Genomic DNA, 25,716 nt, shown 5'->3' with positions numbered 1-25,716 from the left:
TCCATAATACAAGATCCCGTGACTAACTCCTTAGCCACTTTGCTTGCAAGCTTATTGTGATGTTGTATTACCGAGTGGGCCCCGAGATACCTCTTTGTCATACGGAGTGACAAATCCTAGTCTTTATCCATACCAACTCCACAAACACCCTCAGAGATACCTGTAGAGCATCTTTATAGTCACCCAGTTACGTTATGATGTTTGATACACACAAGGCATTCCTCCGGTGTCCGTTATTTGCATGATCTCATGGTCATAGGAATGGATGCAATGACATGTAGAAAGCAATAGCATTAAACTAGATACGATCAAATAATATGCTTAAGATTTGGATCTTGTCCATCACATCATTCTCCTAATGTTGTGATCCCGTTATCAAATGACAAGTCATGTCTATGTCTATGAAACCTTAGCCATCTTTGATCAACGAGCTAGTCTCGTGGAGGAATACTAGGGACACTTTCTTGTCTATGTACCCACACATGTATTTGAGTTTCCAATCAATACAATTATAGCATGGATAATAAACGATTATCATGAACAAGGAAATATGATAATAACTACTTTATTATTGCCTCTAGGGTATATTTCCAACACAACTCGCAGCATTAGAAACATCATGCGTCGGAGCAGAATGGCTTCGAGAGGTTTTTATGTATTTTCTAGTGGTTGATAAGCTAGCCCCGACTATCCGTATGAACTGTGACAATGAGGTAGTGGTTTCCAAGCAAAAGAGTTCAAAGGACAAGATGCAATCGCCAAAGCTTATAGCAATAAGATCAAAACATGTCAAGCATTTTAGACTCCAGAGTAATAGCGTTGGATTATATCCAAACCGTTAAGAGTCTAGAAAATCTGTTTATGAAAGGTCTATCGCAGATTGTTATAAAAATACATCGAGTGATATGGGCATGAGACTCATTTAAGTTGCCATGGGGGTAAATCAACATATGTGCATAGATATCCCGGGAATTAGGACCTGGGAAAACAATCCAACCGTCAATTGAGGAGAGTTTCCTTGCTAACCCACTCCGTTGGAGATGCAATACTCTTGTGATTTGTATGGTGAGTTGACTTTTGTCTTGATGTGTTCCAAAGCTTGTGTAAGCAAGATGTTATCTTATTGTCCTTTGAAGAAACACACCTATGTGAGCCCGACTGCTTGCCATAGTCTATGTGATATGGTAATCTCTAGGAAACTCATGAACAGGTCAGGAGTATGACTAATAAACTCCACGTGTGGGGTTTAGCCTTCGACAACCACATATCAGCTAACAATTGACGAAACTTATGCACACTAAATCGACAATTTAAGGCATAGTCCATTGTTCAGTTGTGAAAAGTCTAATCCAGTTGCTCTAGGTGAAATTTCAACTTACTAGTCTGTACTAAAAATTCTGGTATATCAAAACATTGTTCGGAATAGATGACAAACTAATGTGCGTCAAGATTTGGTGGGGATTTTTTGAATTATAGATGGGCTTCGGCCCATATAAGATAATAATTTATGATTGATTTCTAAGGCCCATGTAGGTGTATGGGAAATAGTGGGAAGTTTTGTACCACGTTCCTAGTTGAGAAGAGTTGAGACTTCTTTATAAAGGTTGCTCTATTACATGCCATTAGGAGCTTGGGAAGAGGATTGATACATGTGAGCTCCTCATTCTCCTCCGCAGCTCGCCTCTCCACGCCACACGACGCTACAACACGTGTGCGCGTCGAATTGCGAGAATGAGACAAACCATGAAGTGCCATTGTATGAAATGTTGGACCGTGGACTAACTCTGTCCCTGGCCTAAGCCTAGGCCCATCTACCAGGCGATCTATATAAGGAGGCCTTAGCCAGTGCAACTCACACACTCACTACCTCCTTGCGCAACCCTAGGCGTCATCTATTGTTCCTCTCACTGTGCTGCTTTTGGCGATCCCATCCCGACGACCGCGTGCATGGTTGTTCAGGAGAGCAGGTGCCTTCGGAACCCCCTCCTTTGAGGTCCTTCCTGGGAGAAGGGTGATAAGATTTCTAGGGACCGGCTCGGCGTGACTACTCCCGGTTTGTCCTTGTATTTATCCTCCTCTGCTTCGACTATTTTCCCTGCATCAACTCCATGCATGGTGAATGATGGTGAAGCCGCCAAGAAAAAGGCCACGAACGATGCCGAGGTTGTTGTTGTCGCCGCCGCGTTGGCGTGGGAAACCGAAGACACGGGATATGACTTGTTCATCCCCTACATGCTCATTCATGTGCTAGTCATATATATTGTATCCATAGATGTTTCAGTTCTATGAATTGTAGTTGTATATACTGTGTCCTTAGATGTTTCAGTTCTATGCACTATATGTACTCACATGCTTAGGTATCATTATGGGTTGCATAAGGTAATTGCCATATTTATTATCTACTCATGGATAAATTAATCAAAATGTGCTAATATATCTAGCAGGTACTTATGTAAAAACGTTATTATGTGGCACTTGCATATTATGTAAAAACATTACTTATGTAAAAATGTTTTAGGATAGATACAATTGCTATTGTGCAACTGAGTCACCTTTTCCGTGTCGCCCTCGCCATGGGGGGCCCGGGAGCACGCTGCCTGCCGCCTAGGGTTCCCTCCCCTGCCACCACCTCCCTCACCGCCACCGACGAGAGCCACGGGGCAAAGTCCTTGTGGTGCTGGCGGCGGCAGGAATCCCCTCTGTCGGCGTGTGGGTTGGGGTGCGGTGCCTCCTCTCTTCATGGTCGGGCATCGTGCCTCAGCCTGGGCATTTAGGTATTTTGGTTATTTCGGTTTGGGTAGTTCGGGTTATGGATAATTCGGGTATTTAAAAATAGGAACCAAAAATTTTCCTACCAAAAAAATAACCGAACCCAAATTACCCAAAATTTTGGTTCGGGTAATTCGGGTACCCAAAAAACCGGAAATATTTGGAGCACACATCAACTGTTGATATGAATAATTCGGATAGTGTGGGTATTTTGAATAGTATGAGTATTTTAGGTAGTATGTGCCACATGTACGTGTAATAATAGCATGAATAATTTGGTTAGTATGAATAATTCGGGTAGTATGGGTATTTCGGGTTCTAGACTAGAACCCGAACCCTAACCCGAAAACTGAATAAGCAGGAAATTAGAACCGAACCCTAACCCGATACCCGTATTACCCGACAATTCAGGTAATTCGGGTAATTCGGTTCAGTTTGGGTTCAGGTAGCGGATTAGGGTACCCAAATGCCCAGGGTGAATCGTGCCATCCTCTTCCCTCGGCCCCTCCACGACGAGCTCGTCGGCTGGCTCCCATGGTGTGGTGGCTCTGATGAGCCCCCGGAGTGAACGTTGGCCTTCGTGGCTGGTATGCCCAGATCCAATCTAGGACGGCGACTCGACGGGACACTGGTGGTGTCGCACTTCTGACTGCGCACTGGTCAGGGCGTGGATGCGCTTGGTGATGTAGTGGTTTTGCCCTAGCGATCTTCTTCCGCCATGGTGTCCACTGTCGGACGTCGACCTCTTTGATCTGGCCACCACAAGTTTCAGTCTTCGCCTTAGAGATGTGTATGGATTGACATACGTCGCCCCTGAAATCTAGATCGAAAAGGCTCCGATCGTGCGCGTTCATATTATCAGCCAATACAGCTTCAAGAGGGTGTGGCGCGAAGCTTAGCTTTCTTATTGGAATCATGGGACATGTCCAAGTCGAGATTCCCAGGGCACTGATAGAGGTGGAGAAAGTCATGACGGTTGCAATTGGAGGTCTTGAAGCGTTGGCAGGAAGATGTAGTGGATGCAATGAAGACCGTGTGCTAGGTGTTTGGTGACTTGTAACAGCGGCCTTAGCAAGCGGGGGAGGGGGGCAGCACTAGAGGTCTAAAATTTTGGTGGTGCTCCTCGAGTACCTAGTCTTTGTTCCGAGGGTGAAAACTCAAGATCTCATCATTGGTTGTACCTCGTGTAGCGACCCGACTCAAAACGAGTCAAGCCTCTGTGTTTCTGTGCCATCCCTGGATCAGTATGCTGGCACACACAGTACATCAATGTATATATCAAAGTGCAATCACATGTAAATAGCGTAAAACTGATATATATATACCTTAAATATTTCAGCGGAAGCAGTCAAGGGAGTGGAGTCCCAATAAACACCAACGGCAAGTTGAGTGTAGACCGTAACCCTGAATCGTACTCTTACTCGTCGAAGAAAAGTATCTGCAACATAAGACGTTGCAGCCGTGTAGGTCAGCATATTGAATATGCCGGCAAGTCACATAAGAGAGGGGTGAAAAGTAATCATCTATACTATATGCATATATGGCAGGTGGGACTATAAGTTTTTTTAGCATAAAGCAAGTTTTCTCCTACATCAAGAGAGGCTTAAAAGCAAAATGTTACTACGTTGTTTGTTGTTAACGAGATGGCTCCGCCAACAAATTCTCGTACCCGAGTTGTCAATAATTACCCTCATCAAATATATTTAATGGTGTTGAGAAATCCAGATAACTTCAGTTCCTTTGGCTCAAGTTGTCCATGACCGTGGACACGGCTAATCGATTAGGTTTGAGTACTCTGCAGAGTTTTGCACACGTTCCCCACAAGATTTGATCGCCTCCGTGTATGTCCTCACACTTCAGGGTGTTTGAAGACCGGATGATCAAAACATGGTCTTTCAACGGGTCCCTTTGAATCCCTGTCGGTGCCCATCCATTCCTACCGTTCTTCTACATCTGCTAGCACCGCCTGTCCAGAGTCGCCGCGTTGTCCAACCAAGCCAGAGCCCATATTGACTTGTGGCTGTGCAGGTAAGCCTTGGGTCTTGAAAATATCCATCCGTCTCTTTGAGCCTGGGTGAAGCTTTTCGCAGGATGACATGGCCTCTCTAGCATCCCGGGCATCCACTGGGTTCTCCAGGGAGCCGATCAACCGTCCTTCACCCAGAGTTGCATTTCGTCCGAGGTCTTGAAAATCTTGTCTTAGTCTGGTCTTCATTATTATATCAACCTCGCATCACTCGTCGTATACACTCAACCGATAACCCGTCTACTCAAGCATAGCAAATATAACATTGTCGTCCCAGGGTCAAGTATCGGGGTTGTTGTGTTCCTACCACATGATACTACATCTTACACTAAAGTTTTCCAAGTACCTAGGCAGCATGCAAATTGGGCAAAGAAGGTGATCTACCATGCATCGAAAACATAGGTAAAATAACATGATCAAAGATGACTTGCCTTGATGATAGTTGTCCTGCTCGAGCGCCTCTAAGTAACACGCTTCGCACTCCGTATGATCTACCGATACAAACACAAGCACACCATAAGCACTTCAATCATGCCACATGTAAAAATAACATCACATGCAAGGATTTGCTAAAGCCTAAGCAAAAGAATTCAACGCGCGCCGGTATGGCAGAAACTTGTTTCTGTTGAAAACACAAGTAAAAATACATTAAAAATTCTGAAACTTCTACCACAGTAAGATTTTATCACTAGAAAGCAGTAGCAAAAAGAATCAACTCAAAATCATTTTTCAAACTCCTGGAATAGGCAAAACAAGGTTTAAACTAAATCTGCTCTAACTTATATTTGAAAATTTCAAACATAGACAAATTATATGTTTTTAAAAACTAAAGGAAATTTTTGAGCTAATGGAGAAATAATCGATGTCATTGGACTTCGGGATAAAAAAATGTGGCCAAAACAAAATTGAAACTTTCTGTTTTTTGCAAACAGGCAGAAAAAACTGAAGCTAACTATCTAAAAATAGGGGGTACACGTGGCATGTTGCTATAGGCTGCGGGGTACGTTTGTTGCAAAGTTTTGAGCAAACGGCCGAGGCTAATAAAACCTGCTGGCTAAACGTTAAGTGAAATAAAAACCGCTGGTTTTCTACTCTAAACCGAAGGGGTATTTCTAAGATCTAATCTAAGCCATCTACGAGAGATCTAAGGGCTAAAACTAAAACAAAACAAGACAAGTAAAAAAAGAAAGAAGGGAGGGGAGGTTACCTCGCTGGGATGCTGCTCCCGTGCCTGGCTGCTGGCCGAGGTGGAGGACTGCTCCAGTGGGGAAGCGGGAGGGGGCCGGCGGGAGTGGGGAAGGGGGGCGAGGTGTGCAGGGGGGAGAAGGGGGTGGGGTAGCGAGGTGGGAGAAGCTGCTGCTCCTGCTCGCTGGTGCTCCTGGCAATGGGGAAGCAGGGGCGATGGGGAGGGGTTATGGCGAGGGAGGAGCAGGGTGGAGGGGTGGCGGCGGTCGAGGAGGGGTAGGGGTGGGGTGGTGCAGCGAGGTGGAGCCGAAGTGGGGGAGGTGCAGAGAGCTCCTGTGATGTTTCTCCGGTGAGTTTCCGGTGACGACTCCGGCGAGGTGGGGCACGAGTTAGAGGCGAGGAGAGGTGAACTTTTCGACGGGAATGGAACGAGGAGAGGTAGGGGCTTCTTATAGAGGTGGCGGGAGGCGCCGGGAAGGAATGAGCTTCGCGAATCCCGGAGGTGGGGATCTCCTCTCCATGGAAGGAAACTTCCTGTTGTGACGTGAGGGAGAGAGAGGTAGGAGATGATCTGGTTGGGCCAAGTTTGGAAAGTGCTTAATGGGCCACCTAGAGTTTCCTAATAAAAACGATTCTATTCCTATTTTCAAAACTAGGAAAATAAAACGTTAAAAAGGAAATCAAATCAATTCGGAATAAAGAGTTTTTATATACTAAAATTATCATAAAAATAAAATAGAAATGATGGGCATTTCTCCACGGCAAAAATAAAAACTTCAGAAAAAATTATTTTCACAAAATTGCCTAAAAGGTTTATTTTCTTTTGCAAATAATTTTCAAATGACCCTCTAAGTTTGAGGGTTCAAATAACATTCGAAATGCCCGTGGGTTTGAGGGTCATGTTCCTCCGCTCTTTTGAATGTATTTCCCGGCATTTCTTGCACGAAGAAAACGAATGGAAATGCAAAAGAATTCAATGCAAATATCTCCGTTCAAATTCTTTATAGTTGAAGAAGTCATGTCATCTTCTCTCGTTGCTTTTAAAAGTTTGAATTTGAATTCACCGGAGAAGGGGAAAGTCATTTTATTCCCTCTCATTCAAAAGTTTCGAAAAGTTTCAAATTTCACACAAGTTTCAGTCACTCAGCAAACAAACAAACAATCAATCTAATAATTACATTAACATTCCAAAATTTATAATTTTGGGATGTTACAAACTACCACACTTAAAATGAATCTCGTCCTCGAGATTCGAAGAGGCTAGAAAGAAAGGTTAGGGTTTGGGGGTCTTCTAACAATTCCAATCTCCGGCAAGGTGGGATGCTACCACACTTAAAATGAGAGGTACTGGTCCCTTAAGATTTTAACAATCCTCTGGGGTTTTGGCATCTGACTCCTCACAGTCTTCATATTAAATCCTTTGGTGATGCTCTCCCGTTGATATAAGCTTCTTCCATCACTGGGTTTTCTTAACTGACAGTCTCGTGGTCAATTCTAAATAACATATTGATGGTTCTCATGGTGGTCTACCATTTGTGGTTATCCTGCAGAGAGAAAAGTTTTGGCTTCATCCTCACCGTAAAATTTCCTACGCGTGACAACGAATGCCATGTACTTGGGCTCTTCTTATACCACTCTAAGGCTTAAATAAAAGCTTCAAAGAACGTCGTCTCTCTATATGGGTAAGTCTCTCAGATTTACCGTTCCGAATAGCAAGATAAATGATAAGAGTAAGTCGTCATGGTGATCAATCCATTCCGCACCCAAATCATTTCTCTATATAAGGTTTAGCGAATCTCGCATTCTAACACTTGGGAATCCTCACAAGCGTTGCAGATTTCTCTTGTTCACGAACGAAGTTCGGATAATCCATTGGTTCTGCAAGCTGAACGAAACATCTATCGTATCTTCACAACTCTCAGGTTTTCGTATGCTCCTAAGAAAACGTTTGTTGATCCATCATAGCTTCTTCCATAAATCATATCCATTTCATAATCAATCCTTTATTACATCCTTAATTTCTTATCAAAAACTCCAATTCAAAAGTACTTTATTACAAATGCTGCCATCCACATGGTTCGGTATGGTCGAGCATTTCTGCCAACTTTATTCATCTGCCTCTCTTGGAGGTACTTAGTTCCACTCGAACTTTCCGAGGTGCTCCTTGAAATCATCCATCTTTTGCTTCATCATGGTGGTCATGAGCTTCATCTCCATCATCTCCGCACGTACTTCACTCGAGTATTCCTGGGTATGACGGAGTCTTGCTTCAAGTATTTCTCCGATCTGACGTATGGCTTCCATGGCAGCTTCACGAACAGCATCAAAGAAGGTTTCTCGTGGTACGCGTGAAATGAAAAAGTATTGCCCCATAGTCTTTGGACAAACTCCTTTCACATGGTGGAGGTGTACTTCCACATACCAAAGTTCCACTCCATTTTCCACAAATGGGTAGCCTTTGTAGACTGCATCTCCTTCAAGGTGAATGTGCTTCATCATGTCCTTCAGGATTTTCGGGTAATCATGATCGCTGGTCAGAGTCATGATCGTTTCTGGTCCCTTGAGGAATGACTCGTAGAGAGTTGTCATCTGCAGGTGTCAGTAAATAGGTACTCAGAGGAATGTATGTGTCTCCTTGGTAATCATGGTACACTCCTACTCAGTGGATCCTGTGGGTTTACCGATTACTACCACACTTAAAATGAATTATACTCATGCCTGCATAGACCATATTTCTCTCATATCCTCATAATTGTTCTGAGATCTTTGTTCGAAGAGAAACAACGCATACATTTTCAACATAGACAATCATGAGACAATAAATTCCATTTATTCATGATGTTATTACAATCTCAGGGACTTCTGTTACAAAAATTTCACTCCATAATCTCATGAAAAACAAGAGTGCTTCAGATTACACTTATTTCCATGGTCAAAACTTAACTACTCCATTCTAGCTTTCTTCCTTTGTGGACAATCGCTGGCAAAATGTCCTGCTTCCTTGCAGCAAAAGAAAATGATTTCTGACAAGTCTCGAGGCTTCTTAGCTTCTGCTTTTGCTCCTTGGATTCCCGGCTTCCTTCCTGAGCACATGTATTTGTGGTGGCCAAATTTCATACGCTTGTAACATCTGACATGACTCAGGTCTATGTCTGCAGAGATTTGGTTCTTCCGAGGGTACTTTTTCTTCTTTCTGGACTCCTTCATTTTGGCCAGTTCTTCTATTTCAAGTGGATCAAACTCCACTTCTTCCGTCGGGAAGTTTCCCAGATAGTCTTGGCTTCTCTTCGTGCAATCCTGTGAATAATGTCCTTCTTCTCCACATGAGTAGCATGCATTGGAGAAAAATCTGGTCAGACCTTGTCCATCAGGGTCTTCAATATTTTCGTTCATCATCGGTTCTTCTAGAATCTTCTTCTTGAGTGTTTCCTTCACTGCATCTTTCTGCTGCTTGACAACTTGTTGCACCTTGGGGTAAATGTGACACTGAGCTGGGTAGTGGGTGGTTCCTTCACAAAGGAAACAAGTCGCCTGACTAGTTGGGCACTCCTCAGCTGGGTGATTTTCTTCACAATGAGTGCATCCATTCGTGTGTTCTTCCTGGGTGTGTCCTATTTCTCCACAGATCTTGCATGCACAAGTCTTCTCCTTCGGATTATCATAGCACTTCCGAATAAGACGGGGTCTTAACAAAGTCTTCTTGAATTCGTCCCAGGTTTCTGCTCCACTAAATCCTTGTATGGCATGATGCATTTTCCACCAGATTGCAGCACTTTGGGTAAAGTACTGGAGAGCGTGTTCCACTTCATACTTCCTTGAGATCAAGTTGCTCCCGAAGTGGTTCTCCATGTTCTGAATCCATGTTTCAGCCTCCAGCTGGGTCATTGGTCCAGAGACTACAAGTCCAGCTTCATACTCCATCTGGTAGGGTTGAGGTTTTGAGGATGAGACGGGTAAGAGAGGGAGATACACACAATACAAACAATATTTTTGAGAATAGGTTTTATTTGTGGCTGTCGAAAAACACACACCAATGACGTCTCACAAATCATCGTATCTAACGTGAGTATACAAAAGGGGTTTGGACTACTAATGGTCATATAATTATTCGAACGCTTCAGGGTCTTCGAGTTCTTCGGGTCTTGAGAGTCTTCTGTTGGTGTAGCTTCAATTCTTCAAACGCGTGGTGAAATCCTTTTTACTTTGAAGTAGAACTCCGTTGATTCTTCATGAGGTCAAAGGGGCAAGGGGATTGTATAACTATTTGAGGTGAGAGAGGACATTTGATGAAATCAGAAGAGATGAGAAGTGCAAGGTGTTCTCGAAAATAAGATATTTTTTTGAGAGATCCTATCCTAAGAATTCCAGTTTCTAGGGTCACGTCCTACAGTCAACATGTGCTCTGATACCATCTCTGTAGCGACCCGACTCAAAACGAGTCAAGCCTCTGTGTTTCTGTGCCATCCCTGGATCAGTATGCTGGTACACACAGTACATCAATGTATATATCAAAGTGCAATCACATGAAAATAGCGTAAAACTGATATATATATATATATATATATATATATATATATATATATATATATATATATATACCTTAAATATTTCAGCGGAAGCAGTCAAGGGAGTGGAGTCCCAATAAACACCAACGGCAAGTTGAGTGTAGACCGTAACCCTGAATCGTACTCTTACTCGTCGAAGAAAAGTATCTCCAACATAAGACGTTGCAGCCATGTAGGTCAGCATATTGAATATGCCGGCAAGTCACATAAGAGAGGGGTGAAAATTAATCATCTATACTATATGCATATATGGCAGGTGGGACTATAAGTTTTTTTAGCATAAAGCAAGTTTTCTCCTACATCAAGAGAGGCTTAAAAGCACAATGTTACTACGTTGTTTGTTGTTAACGAGATGGTTCCGCCAACCAATTCTCGTACCCGAGTTGTCAATAATTACCCTCATCAAATATATTTAATGGTGTTGAGAAATCCAGATAACTTCAGTTCCTTTGGCTCAAGTTGTCCATGACCGTGGACACGGCTAATCGATTAGGTTTGAGTACTCTGCAGAGTTTTGCACACGTTCCCCACAAGATTTGATCGCCTCCGTGTATGTCCTCGCACTTCAGGGTGTTTGAAGACCGGATGATCAAAACATGGTCTTTCAACGGGTCCCTCTGAATCCCTGTCGGTGCCCATCCATTCCTACCGTTCTTCTACATCTGCTAGCACCACCTGTCCAGAGTCGCCGCGTTGTCCAACCAAGCCAGAGCCCATATTGACTTGTGGCTGTGCAGGTAAGCCTTGGGTCTTGAAAATATCCATCCGTCTCTTTGAGCCTGGGTGAAGCTTTCCGCAGGATGACATGGCCTCTCCAGCATCCCGGGCATCCACTGGGTTCTCCAGGGAGCCGATCAACCGTCCTTCACCCAGAGTTGCATTTCGTCCGAGGTCTTGAAAATCTTGTCTTAGTCCGGTCTTGATTATTATATCAACCTCGCATCACTTGTGGTATACACTCAACCGATAACCCGTCTACTCAAGCATAGCAAATATAACATTGTCGTCCCGGGGCCAAGTATCGGGGTTGTTGTGTTCCTACCACATGATACTACATCTTACTCTAAAGTTTTCCAAGTACCTAGGCAGCATGCAAATTGGGCAAAGAAGGTGATCTACCATGCATCAAAAACATAGGTAAAATAACATGATCAAAGATGACTTGCCTTGATGATAATTGTCCTGCTCGAGCGCCTCTAAGTAACACGCTTCGCACTCCGGATGATCTACCGATACAAACACAAGCACACCATAAGCACTTCAATCATGCCACAAGTAAAAATAACATCACATGCAAGGATTTGCTAAAGCCTAAGCAAAAGAATTCAACGCGCGCCGGTATGGCAGAAACTTGTTTCTATTGAAAACACAAGTAAACATACTTTAAAAATTCTGAAACTTCTACCACAGTAAGATTTTATCACTAGAAAGCAGTAGCAAAAAGAATCAACTCACAATCATTTTTCAAACTCCTGGAATAGGCAAAACAAGGTTTAAACTAAATCTGCTCTAACTTATATTTGCAAATTTCGAACATAGACAAATTATATGTTTTTAAAAACTACAGGAAATTTGTGAGCTACTGGAGAAAGAATCAATGTCATTGGACTTCGGGATAAAACGTTGTGGCCGAAACAAAATTGAAACTTTCTGTTTTTTGCAAACAGGCAGAAAAAACTGAAGCTAACTATCTACAAATAGGGGATACACGTGGCATGTTGCTATAGGCTGCGGGGTACGTTTGTTGCAAAGTTTTGAGCAAACGGCCGAGGCTAATAAAACCTGCTGGCTAAACGTTAAGTGAAATAAAAACCGCTGGTTTTCTACTCTAAACCGAAGGGGTATTTCTAAGATCTAATCTAAGCCATCTACTAGAGATCTAAGGGCTAAAACTAAAACAAAACAAGACAAGTAAAAAAAGAAAGAAGGGAGGGGAGGTTACCTCGCTGGGATGCTGCTCCCGTGCCTGGCTGCTGGCCGAGGTGGAGGAGTGCTCCGGTGGGGAAGGGGGAGGGGGGCGGCGGGAGTGGGGAAGCGGGGGGCGAGGTGTGCAGGGGGGAGAAGGGGGTGGGGTAGCGAGGTGGGAGAAGCTGCTGCTCCTGCTCGCTGGTGCTCCTGGCAATGGGGAAGCAGGGGCGATGGGAGGGGTTATGGCGAGGGAGGAGCAGGGGGCAAGGTGGAGGGGTGGCGGCGGTGGAGGAGGGGTAGGGGTGGGGTGGTGCAGCGAGGTGGAGCCGAAGTGGGGGAGGTGCAGAGAGCTCCTGTGATGTTTCTCCGGTGAGTTTCCGGTGACGACTCCGGCGAGGTGGGGCACGAGTTAGAGGCGAGGAGAGGTGAACTTTTCGACGGGAAAGGAACGAGGAGAGGTAGGGGCTTCTTATAGAGGTGGCGGGAGGCGCCGGGAAGGAATGAGCTTCGCGAATCCCGAAGGTGGGGATCTCCTCTCCATGGAAGGAAACTTCCTGCTGTGACATGAGGGAGAGAGAGGTAGGAGATGATCTGGTTGGGCCAAGTTTGGAAAGTGCTTAATGGGCCACCTAGAGTTTCCTAATAAAGACGATTCTATTTCTATTTTCAAAACTAGGAAACTAAAACATTAAAAAGGAAATCAAATCAATTCGGAATAAAGAGTTTTTATATACTAAAATTATCAGAAAAATAAAATAGAAATGATGGGCATTTCTATACGGCAAAAATAAAAACTTCAGAAAAAATTATTTTCACAAAATTGCCTAAAAGGTTTATTTTCTTTTGCAAATAATTTTCAAATGACCCTCTAAGTTTGAGGGTTCAAATAACTTTCGAAATGCCCGTGGGTTTGAGGGTCATGTTCCTCCGCTCTTTAGAATGTATTTCCTGGCATTTCTTGCACGAAGAAAACGAATGGAAATGCAAAAGAATTCAATGCAAATATCTCCGTTCAAATTCTTTATAGTTGAAGAAGTCATGTCATCTTCTCTCGTTGCTTTTAAAAGTTTGAATTTGAATTCACCGGAGAAGGGGAAAGTCATTTTATTCCCTCTCATTCAAAAGTTTCGAAAAGTTTCAAATTTCACACAAGTTTCATTCACTCAGCAAACAAACAAACAATCAATCTAATAATTATATTAACATTCCAAAATTTATAATTTTGGGATGTTACACCTCGCAATGGTCTTGTTAAGGACATTGTTTTTGGGTGAAATCAGACTTTCTTCACGGTGAAAACTCAAGATCTTCGATCAGGCAATAACAATGCTTGTGCATTGTTTTCTTCTTGGATGTGTTGCTTTCGAAGAACCTTTTTTTGCATGTTGGGTGTTGTCTTGGGGGATTGTTAGAGTGTTGTTGTTGGAAGGGACTATCACCGTGATAGGGTTTTTTCTTTTCTCTTTCTTCTTTTGTTTGTTTTTGACTGTATGTATTTTTAATGTTTCTAGACATATTGTTGGTATAGAGGCCGGATGTAACTGATATTTTCGTGATATTAATATTATTTTTTTAAGAAAACAATTAAGTGAGAGAAGTACATATAAAGACCAAAGCCAAGAAAAAAAAAACTCGCCAACAGGTGAGAGCCGCTGGACAAGAGCCACACCTGTTGGCGAAAGCGAACACCTGCGTTCCATTATAATAGAAGAAAATAATAATTCGAGAACACACTGGCCACATCTTGATGCTGATTAATTAGTAGTAGTAGATGAGTAGATATCACAAGCTAATAAGATCATGCACTTTTGTGAATGAACTTGACGGATATATGGTGAGCACCACCGGACACATAGGCATACACGATCAATAAGCATAACTAAACTATTCCGGTCGAGTAGTGTGCTAATGCTTCGTTTGGATTTGCCAAACTTGCTCTAGTAGACGCGAGAGGAAAAGCTTAATGTGTAGTACTTGCTACCAGCACCATTCATGGCAAAGTAATCAATTAAAGATGTTATCAATTCATGCACAAATGCTATCGTACACCAATCGAGGTGGTCTAGCACTCAAGCTGAATGCGTTGAGCTTAAGAGGATCAAGGAAGAAGAGTCTCGAATATTCCATCTTGGGACGTAGCTAACAAGCTTTCCTTTGCGTACGATGGTTACCCGTCTTTCTCCATTTCCTCTTTTTCCTTTCACCTGGTGCGTGCAGGCGAGGGTGATGCGTCGGATAGAAAAGATAATCCATGTTCGATACATCGAAATCACATATTGTATATACGTCGAAATCACATACTCCCTCTGTTCCTAAATACTTGTTGTTGGAAGAAACTAGATTAGTTCTCTTCAACAACAAGTATTGTCGTACAGAAGGAGTAGGTCGTAGAGTAACAAGATGGAATCAGCCATGGTAGTGAACTAGTGATTGTCAATGAGCTATCTATCATTATATTTCAAAATCACCTTCGAAATGCAGAGGCATAGTTTAAATTGACGACGCGTTTGTAAGTCCACTAGCTCAGTGAAAAAAAAAGTTCCATACAGTCTTTCAGAGTTGCAAACCTATCACATCTTTACAGGTGGGACTCGGAAAAAACTCTACCCACCGGCCTTCACCGTTCCATCCCACGGAGTGAATTGCAGAAAATATCGACAATGAAGGTTAGGGTCGAAATCACATAGGTCGATTGGATCGGCCATGGTAGTGAACTAGTGATCATCAATGAGCTATCTATCATTATATTTGGGGATCACCTTTGAAATGCAAATACGCGGTTCAAATTTGGTAGTATGTTTGTAAGCCCACTGGTTTAATGAAATCTCATACATATTCTGTCGGAGCTGCAAACTTATCACGTCTTTACACTGGGGTTCGTAAAAGCATCTCCAACAAGCATCTAAAAAGAGCTCGGCGCGCTAAAGAAATGTTTTTTTGGACAGCTTTAGTAGAGGCTGTAAAGTACCGCGCACGCTAAAACTTTTTAGGCACACAGTAAAAAGCGCTATCGCTCACAACAAATTTGGGGCGTCGGATCATGTGCTTCACAATTTACAATGTGTGTTCTTTTGGGCGTGCGTTTTTTGGCGTTTGTAAAAGCAATGTTGATCCCAACGCATTAAAAGGGTTACAATGACACATTATAACTTTTATTGCGCGTGAAATTTTTGTGCGGCTCTTGAAGATGTTCTAAGAAACGCTAGACGTCGGCCTCAACCATCCCATCCCACTCTTCCTCTTGCCGCCATCGAAAGGTGTCGTTGGCTAGCCTCGTCTTTTAGACTGATTAGCAGACATGTCATGTGCTACAACAGAAGAAAAATAATATCATGCATCCCTATACTAATAAGAATGGCTGAAGACCCCGTCTCACCCAATAGTCAGGGTCCCTCTATTTCAATACGACAACGTCCAACTCTTGTCGCCACTTGTCCTCGTCTCAATAAACTGAATGGATGATTAGTCATATATGTGTATAAGGTTAGGAATCTCAACCTTTGAGAGTGGGCGTTACGATCTCGAAATACCATGAAGCCATGAGATTGACAGGGCAAGCGAGATGGATGTGGAGATATCAGAGGCTGACTATATGTCGATGCCCCAAACAAGAATCGGGGTGATGCTGACTCTGGATCAAGGGGTAACAGTGGCTCTGCTGGCGCCTCCTGGTGATAATCTATCTTTCGGCTCGCCAAAAGAAAGAGACTCGAGCATATAAGTTGGCCGAATATAAGCTCGCCAAAACAAAGTTTTGATCAACTCCATAACCATTAAATGAGTGTTTATCAAGCTAACACGCGGTTGCGCTGCCTTGATAGAGTTATCTTATTCCCCTAGAAAATGAGTTAACACTCCCCCCCCCCCCCCCCCCGCGCCCCGCCCTCGTCTTTGGTGCTCTCTTTTTTTCGTTTTTCATTTTTGTTTCTTTTGTTTTTTCTCAACAAAAATGTTCTTGTATTAAAAAATATTTGGCAATAAAAAAATTATTCATGTATTTCAAAAGGTGTTTATCGATTCAAAATGTTTTCATATATTCAAAAGGTGTTTGTGAATTTCATTCTTTTTGCCAAATTCAAAAAATATTTATGATTTCAAAAAATGATTAGACTAGGACATAGCCTATTGGTGAAAAGGTGATGATGTCTTCCCATCCATCCAGGTTTAAGAGATGATACTTGTAATTTAAATTTGTTGCACATTTTATACTGTAGTGGTCTCCCTTACAGTCTTTCTGTCAAAAAAGGATTTTAAAAAATGTGCACAAGTTTCAAAAATATTTAGTGCTTTCTCAAAAATTATTCCCATTTTTAATAAAGTTAAAAATAAAGTAAAATAAATGAAATTAAAACAAAAAAAGAAAAAACACATAGAAAAAGAAAAAGGAATACAAGAAACAAAGGAGCAAAATCGGAAAGAAAAAACAAGGAAAAGACAAGTTGGTTCGTAGAAGGTTCTGGAACCTTCCCCAAACCATGTGTTGGAAAAACAGAGAGGCCCAATGGACACATCATGCTTGCATCCGGAGGTACACGTTGTGATTCTCTTGGTGCGTCTATGTCTCATTTTTTTTCCTCATAAATGACACTTTTATTAACTCAAAATGTTAGCATCGAATGGATACAAAGCAGGGACCGACATTCAGCCTCTACATGGCTAAGATGCATACATTCATCAAATGAACTGTCTGATAAAGAATATAAAAAACGACAAAGTCTATGTCTCGCTTATAGCGCGACGTACAGTAACCACGTGTCATAAGAAGCCGTAGTGGGCCGGGCCAACGCAGCAGCGGTGCTTCACCGTCACGACATGGGCTTGCCCGCCCCTTCACGATGACTTCACACAGACAACATGGTTTTGTTACGCCTAAAAAAACATGATTTTGTTTATCTATTTTTTTGCTTCCTTTCATATTTATATTTATATTTAAAAAATTATATCGAGTTGAAACAAATCATGAATTAAAATAAAAAGTTCACATAATATAAGAAAATGTTAACACAAATTAAGGAAAATGTTGATAGTGTCGGAAAAAATTGTTCCTAGCATGAAGCCATGTTCCTACGATTCAAACAAATGTATGTGTAAAATTATAAAAATGTATATACAATGTATAATGCTTGTGTAGTATAAACAACTGTTTCATACAATTATGATATATATCTCAGATTTTATTGTCAAAATTAGACATAAAAATGTGCGTAGATTTTTTTTAAAGATAGATTTTATTGGAGGATTAGTGGGTCCAGGTAGCACCATCATCAAAGTGAGTCATGTGTCGCCCCCACCACATTTCCGAGACCCGAGCAGCTACTTGCGATGTGCGGCAGTCGTCGATACATGTGTCAGGTTTTCATCTATATAGTTTGCATCTTATCATCGAAGCCAACCACCAGCTCTGGAAAAGATGAACCATCTCTGAAAACCTTTCGGTGAACATGTTGTCGTGATGTCGCAGGAGGTCGTTAGAGCACAACCTACACCCACGCCCCCAGCTGACCGGGTCTAAATCACCATCAAATCTGAATCAGGGCAACCATGATGGGTCGACCATGGACGATGCCGAAGCTACTGTCGCTCGACATCAGATCTGTCGGGAACCTCCACTATTAACGCACACCATCACTGCCAGCCTGCCACCACACACCTCTCCGCAACAAGTCTGATTGGACCCTGATATGGCCGGCTGCCAGACCATGACAGTCAGATCGGCTGCCAGCTCCTGGCTAGCCATGTTGCTATTGCATTCTCATGACCGAGTGACACACAGGGACGAAGCCATCCACTCTTGAAGGCCAGATAATTGCAAGGCACTATCATACTTGGGCATCATGCAATGGATTGGTACAAATAATTATTTTTTTTGCGTGTCAGTACCATCTCATAGCCTAATTGTTGCAATACGATCTGACAACCGTATAACTTGTATTGACGATGTATCTGACGTACCGGGCCCGCATGTGAGTCGGCACGAACCGGTTCAGTCGGTCTTTGTGTCTCGCTCTAACCTGATCGACCGAGCCAGTCGCCTCCTTCCCCCCTTCTTCTCTCCTCGCACTCTGCCCCTCTCGTCGCCGAACCTCGTCGGTCGCTACCACCTCCGCCGCGCCATGGTTTATGAGGATGAGAGTAACAAGTAGCAACGACCTATCGAGCCTGGACATCAACTCTTCCTCCGACAGCATGATGTACCGGGTAATTTGTAGAGCTAGGGTTAGGTTTAGGGTTTGTGTTTCTTCACGTTGGAGATTTATCTCTGCTTTTTGGTTGTTTCTTTAGATCCCTGCTAGCATCGACGACGAAGACTACATGGGCATCGGGAATTTTGTCCTAGATGTTTGCGTGGAGCATGGGCTGCCGCCTGAGCGTCGCGTAGCATTCGAAGGATTTGAGACAGGCAGGAGGTTTTTAGTGTGTGCTCAGCCGGTAAGATGCATCAAGTTGCTTCAATTTTTTCTATCTGCTGGTGCCCTGCAATTATCTCAGCTTAGTTAGATGCAGCTTAGTTAGATTAGCTAATTGTTGATGTAACAGTATAGAATGTGCCTTGGACATTCCTGTTTAGATCCCTGTTTAGTCAATATAGAAGACTACATAGTTAATTGTTTTTGGTTTGTTCTTTAGATCCCTGTTAGCTTAGTTAGATGCAGACTGTCATTGTCCTGATCCCACCACTCTCATTGTTTACTACAAATGGGCAAGTTCTCTCAGATTGTTTAATACTAAAGATGGAGCTTAGCTAGTACTGAAGATTCTGGCTTAGTCATTGTTAAACTGCTCTCATATTGTTTAGTACCCTTGGTCATTAGTAAAGGGCATGAATCTTAGTTACAATTGCTGGTATTATTTTTATTGATTCTAAACATGGAGCTTAGCTCAAAGATTCCGGCTTAGTTGGAAGTGTTGGTATTTGTTTACAAGTAGTGGAAGTAGTGGTCAGTACTTCTACAATTGCTAATTGCAAGGCACTATCACACTTGAGCATCATGTAATGGATTGGTACAAATAATCATTTTTTTGCGTGTCAGTACCATCTCATAGCCTAATTGTTGCAATACGATCTGACAATCGTATAACTTGTATTGACGATGTATCTGATGTACCGGGCCCACATGTGAGTCGGCACGAACCGGTTCGGTCGGTCTTTGTGTCTCGCTCTAACCTGGTCGACCGAGCCAGTCGCCTCCTTCCCCCCTTCTTCTCTCCTCGCACTCTGCCCCTCTCGTCGCCGAATCTCGTCGGTCGCTACCACCTCCGCCGCGCCATGGTTTATGAGGATGAGAGTAGCAAGTAGCAACGACCTATCGAGCCTGGACATCAGCTCTTCCTCCGACGGCATGATGTACCGGGTAATTTGTAGAGCTAGGGTTAGGTTTAGGGTTTCTGTTTCTTCACACTGAAGATTTATCTCTGTTTTTTGGTTGTTTCTTTAGATCCCTGCTAGCATCGACGACGAAGACTACATGTGTTGGGGAACGTCGCATGGGAAACAAAAAATTTCCTACGCGCACGAAGACCTATCATGGTGATGTCCATCTACGAGAGGGGATTTCCGATCTACGTACCCTTGTAGATCGCACAGCAGAAGCGTTAGTGAACGCCATTGATGTAGTGGAACATCCTCACGTCCCTCAATCCGCCCCGCGATCCGTCCCACGATCCGCTCCGATCTAGTGCCGAACAGACGGCACCTCCGCGTTCAGCACACGTACAGCTCGACGATGATCTCGGCCTTCTTGATCCAGCAAGAGAGACGGAGAGGTAGATGAGTTCTCCGGCAGCGTGACGGCGCTCCGGAGGTTGGTGGTGATCTAATCTCAGCAGGGCTCCGCCCGAGCTCCGCAGAAACGCGATCTAGAGGTAAAACCGTGGAGATATGTGGTCGGGCTGCCGTGGCAAAGTTGTCTCAAATCAGCCCTAAAACCTCCGTATATATAGGGGGAAGAGGGGGAGCCTTGCCTTGGGTCCAAGGACCCCCAAGGGGGTCGGTCGAGCCAAGGGGGGGAGTCCTCCCCTTCCAAACCGAATCCAACTAGGTTTGGAAGGAGGAGTCCTTCCCCTTTTTCCCACCTCCTCTTTTTTTTCTTTTCTCTTTGATTTTCTTCCTATGGCGCATAGGGCCTTCTTGGGCTGTCCCACCAGCCCACTAAGGGCTGGTGCGCCACCCCCAAGGCCTATGGGCTTCCCCGGGGTGGGTTGCCCCCCCCCCCGGTGAACACCCGGAACCCATTCGTCATTCCCGGTACATTCCCGGTAACTCCGAAAACCTTCCGGTAATCAAATGAGGTCATCCTATATATCAATCTTCGTTTCCGGACCATTCCGGAAACCCTCGTGATGTCCGTGATCTCATCTGGGACTCCGAACAACATTCGGTAACCAACCATATAACTCAAATACGCATAAAACAATGTCGAACCTTAAGTGTGCAGACCCTGCGGGTTCGAGAACTATGTAGACATGACCCTGAGTGACTCCTCGGTCAATATCCAATAGCAGGACCTGGATGCCCATATTGGATCCTACATATTCTACGAAGATCTTATCGTTTGAACCTCAGTGCCAAGGATTCATATAATCCCGTATGTCATTCCCTTTGTCCTTCGGTATGTTACTTGCCCGAGATTCGATCGTCAGTATCCGCATACCTATTTCAATCTCGTTTACTGGCAAGTCTCTTTACTCGTTCCGTAATACAAGATCCCGCAACTTACACTAAGTCACATTGCTTGCAAGGCTTGTGTGTGATGTTGTATTACCGAGTGGGCCCCGAGATACCTCTCCGTCATACGGAGTGACAAATCCCAGTCTTGATCCATACTAACTCAACGAACACCTTCGGAGATACCTGTAGAGCATCTTTATAGTCACCTAGTTACGTTGCGACGTTTGATACACACAAAGCATTCCTCCGGTGTCAGTGAGTTATATGATCTCATGGTCATAGGAACAAATACTTGACACGCAGAAAATAGTAGCAACAAAATGACACGATCAACATGCTATGTTTTATTACTTTGGGTCTAGTCCATCACATGATTCTCCTAATGATGTGATCCCGTTATCAAGTGACAACAGTTGCCTATGGTCAGGAAACCTTGACCATCTTTGATCAATGAGCTAGTCAACTAGAGGCTTACTAGGGACAGTGTTTTGTCTATGTATCCACACATGCACTGTGTTTCCAATCAATACAATTATAGCATGGATAATAAACGATTATCATGAACAAAGAAATATAATAATAACTAATTTATTATTGCCTCTAGGGCATATTTCCAACAGTCTCCCACTTGCACTAGAGTCAATAATCTAGTTCACATCACCATGTGATTCCAACGAATCCAACACCCATATAGTCATGGGGTCTGATCACGTCTTGCTCGTGAGAGCGGTTTTAGTCAACGGTTCTGAAACTTTCACACCCGTGTGTTCTTTACAAATCTTTATGTCATCTTATAGATGCTGCTACTATGTGCTATTCGGAAATACTCCAAATATCTACTCTACTATACGAATCCGTTTCACTACTCATAGTTATTCGGATTAGTGTCAAAGCTTGCATCGACGTAACCCTTTACGACGAACTCTTTAACCACCTCCATAATCGAGAAAAATTCCTTAGTCCGTCAGTTACTAAGGATAAATTTTGACCGCTGCTAGTGATTCAATCATGGATCACTCTCTGTACCTCCCAACAGACTTTGAGTTAAGGCACACATCAGGTGCGGTACCCAGCATGGCATACTTCAGATTCTACGGCCAAGGCATAGAAGACGACCTTCGTCTATTCTCTTTATTCTGCCGGGGTCGGGTTTTGAGTCTTACTCAAATTCACACCTCACAACGCAACTAAGAACTCCTTCTTTGCTGATCTATTTTGAACTCCTTCAAAAACTTGTCAAGGCATGCATCTTGTTGAAACTTCTATTAAGCGCTTTCGATCTATCTCCATAGATCTTTGATGCTCAACGTTCAAGTAGCGCAATCCAGGTATTCCTTTGAAAACTCCTTTCAAACAACCTTGTATGGTTTACAAAAATTCTACATTACTTTCTGATCCACAATATGTCAACCACATATACTTATCAGAAATTCCATAGTGCTCCCACTCACTTCTTTGCAAATACAAGTTTCTCATAAACCTTGTACAAACCCAAAATCTTTGATCATCTCATCAAAGTGTATATTCCAACTCCGAGATGCTTGCACCAGTCCATTGAGGGATCACTGGAGCTTGCATACTTGCTAGTATCTTCAGGATCGACAAAACCTCCTGGTTGTATCACATACAATGTTTGCTCAAGGAAACCGTCGAGGAAACAATGTTTTGACATCCTACGTGCAATATTTCATAAATAATGCAGTAACTACTAACATAATTCTAACAGACTTTTTAGCATCGCTATGAGTGAGAAAGTCTCATCATAGTCAACTGTTTGATCTTGTCGGAAACATCTTTGCGACAAGTCGAGCTTTTCTTAATAGTGACTTATCACCATCATCGTCTGTCTTCCTTTTAAAGATCCATCTTTACTCAATAGTCCTATGACCATCAAGTAGTTCTTCCAAAGTCTACACTTTGTTTTCATACATGGATCCTCTCTCGGATTTCATGGCCTCCAGCCATTTGTCGGAATCTGGGCCCACCATTGCTTTCTCCATAACTCGTAGGTTCACTGTTGCTCAACAACATGACCTCCAAGACAGGGTTACCGTACCACTCTGCAGTAGTACGCGACCTTGTCAACCTACGAGGTTTGTAGTAACTTGAGCCGATGCTCGATGATCACCATCATCAGCTTTAACTTCAATTGGTGTAGGCGCCACATGAACAACTTCCTGTGCCCTGCTACACACTGGTTGAAGTGATGGTTCAATAACCTCATCAAGTTCTACCACCCTCCCACTCAATTCTTTCGAGAGAAACCTTTCCTCGAGAAAGGATCCCTTTCTAGAAACAAACACTTTGCTTTCGGATCTGAGATAGGAGATGTACCCAACTGTTTTGGATATCCTATGAAGATGCATTTATCCGCTTTGGGTTCGAGCTTATCAGACTGAAACTTTTTCACATAAGTGTCGAAGCCCCAAACTTTCAAGAAACGACAGTTTAGATTTCTCTAAACCTCAGTCTATACTGTGTCATCTCAACAGAAATACGCGGTGCCCTATTTAAAGTGAATGCGGTTGTCTCTAATGCATAACCCATAAACGATAGTGGTAATTCGATAAGAGACATCATAGCATGCACCATACCAAATAGTGCGTGGCTATGATGTTCAGACACATCATCACACTATGATGTTCCAGGTGGCATGAACTGCGAAACAATTTCCACATTGTCTTAACTGCGTACCAAAACTCGTAACTGAGATATTCATTTCTATGATCATATCGTAGACAGTTTATCCTCTTGTTACGACGAACTTCACTCCGAAACAGAATTGAACTTTTCAATATTTCAGACTTGTGATTCATTAAGTAAATACTCTTGTATCCGCTCAAATCCTCATTGAAGTAAGAACATAATGATATCCACTACGTGCCTCAGCACCCATTGGACTGCACACATAAAAATGTATCACTTCCAACAAGTTACTATCTTGTTTCATCTCAATGAACACAAGGCCTTGCTCATGTGGTATGATTTGCATGTCACTAGTGATTCAAAATCAAGTGAGTATAAAGATCCATCATCATGGAGCCTCTTCATGCAATTTATACCAACATGACTCAAGCGGCAGTGCCACAAGTAAGTGGTACTATCATCATTACCTTGTATCTTTTGGCACCAATATCATGAACATGTGTAACACTACAATCGAGATTCAACAAACCATTGAAGGTGATTATTCAAGCAAATAGAGTAACCATTATTCTCTTTAAATGAATAATCGTATTGCAACAAACACGATCCAATCATGTTCATGCTCAACGCAAACACCAAATAACAATTATTTGGGTTTCACCACCAATCCCGATGATAGAGGGAGCGTGCGACGTTTGATCATATCAACCTTGGAAACACTTCCAACACGTATCGTCACCTCGCCTTTAACTAGTCTCCGTTTATGCCGTAGCTTTCATTTCGTGTTACTAATCACTTAGCAACCGAATCGGTATCCAATACCCTCGTGCTACTAGGAGTACTAGTAAAGTACACATCAACATCATGTATATCAAATATACTTCTTTCGACTTTTCCCAGCCTTCTTATCTACCAAGTATCTAGAGTTGCTCCGCCTCAGTGACTGTTCCCCTCATTACAGAAGCACTTAGTCTCGGGTTTGGGTTTAATCTTGGGTCCCTTCATTAGTGCAGCAACTGTTTTGCCGTTTCACGAAGTATCCCTTCTAGCCCTTGCCTTTCTTGAAACTTAGTGGTTTTACTAACCATCAACTATTGATGCTCCTTCTTGATTTCTACTTTCGCAGTGTCAAACATCGCGAATCGCTCAAGGATCATTGTATCTATCCTTGATATGTTATAGTTCATCACGAAGCTCTCACAGCTTGGTGGCAGTGACTTCGGAGAACCATCGCTATCTCATCTGGATGATTAACTCCCACTTGATTCAAGCGATTGTCGTACTCAGACAATCTGAGCACACGCTCAACGATTGAGTTTTTCTCCTTTACTTTGTGGACAAAGAATCTTGTCTGAGGTCTCGTACCTCTTAACAAGGGCACAAGCATGAAATCACAATTTCATCTCTTTAGAACATCACTTATGTTCCGTGACGTTTCAAAACGTCTTCGGTGCCTTGCTTCTAAGCCATTAAGTATTTTGCACTGAACTATCGTGTAGTCATCAGAAACGTGTATGTCGGATGTTCACAACATCCACAGACGACGCTCGAGGTGCAGCACACCGAGTGGTGCATTAAGGACATAAGCCTTCTTCGCAACAACGAGGACAATCCTCTGCAAAGTTTGCTACTATCAACTTTCAACTAAATTTTCTCTAGGAACATATAAAAACAGTAGAGCTATAGCGCAAGCTACATCGTAATTCGCAAAGACCATTAGACTATGTTCATGACAATTAGTTCAATTAATCATATTACTTAAGAACTCCCACTCAAAAAGTACATCTCTCTAGTCATTTGAGTTGGTACATGATCCAAATCCACTATCTCAAGTCCGATCATCACGTGAGTCGAGAATAGTTTCAGTGGTAAGCATCTCTATGCTAATCATATCAACTATACGATTCATGCTCGACCTTTCGGTCTCATGTGTTCCGAGGCCATGTCTG

Source organism: Hordeum vulgare, chromosome 2H (assembly GCF_904849725.1).
Source record: "Hordeum vulgare subsp. vulgare chromosome 2H, MorexV3_pseudomolecules_assembly, whole genome shotgun sequence".
Taxonomy (NCBI): Eukaryota; Viridiplantae; Streptophyta; class Magnoliopsida; order Poales; family Poaceae; genus Hordeum; species Hordeum vulgare.
The sequence above is the reverse complement of the archived record's forward strand: the minus strand, read 5'-3'. Positions refer to the sequence as shown.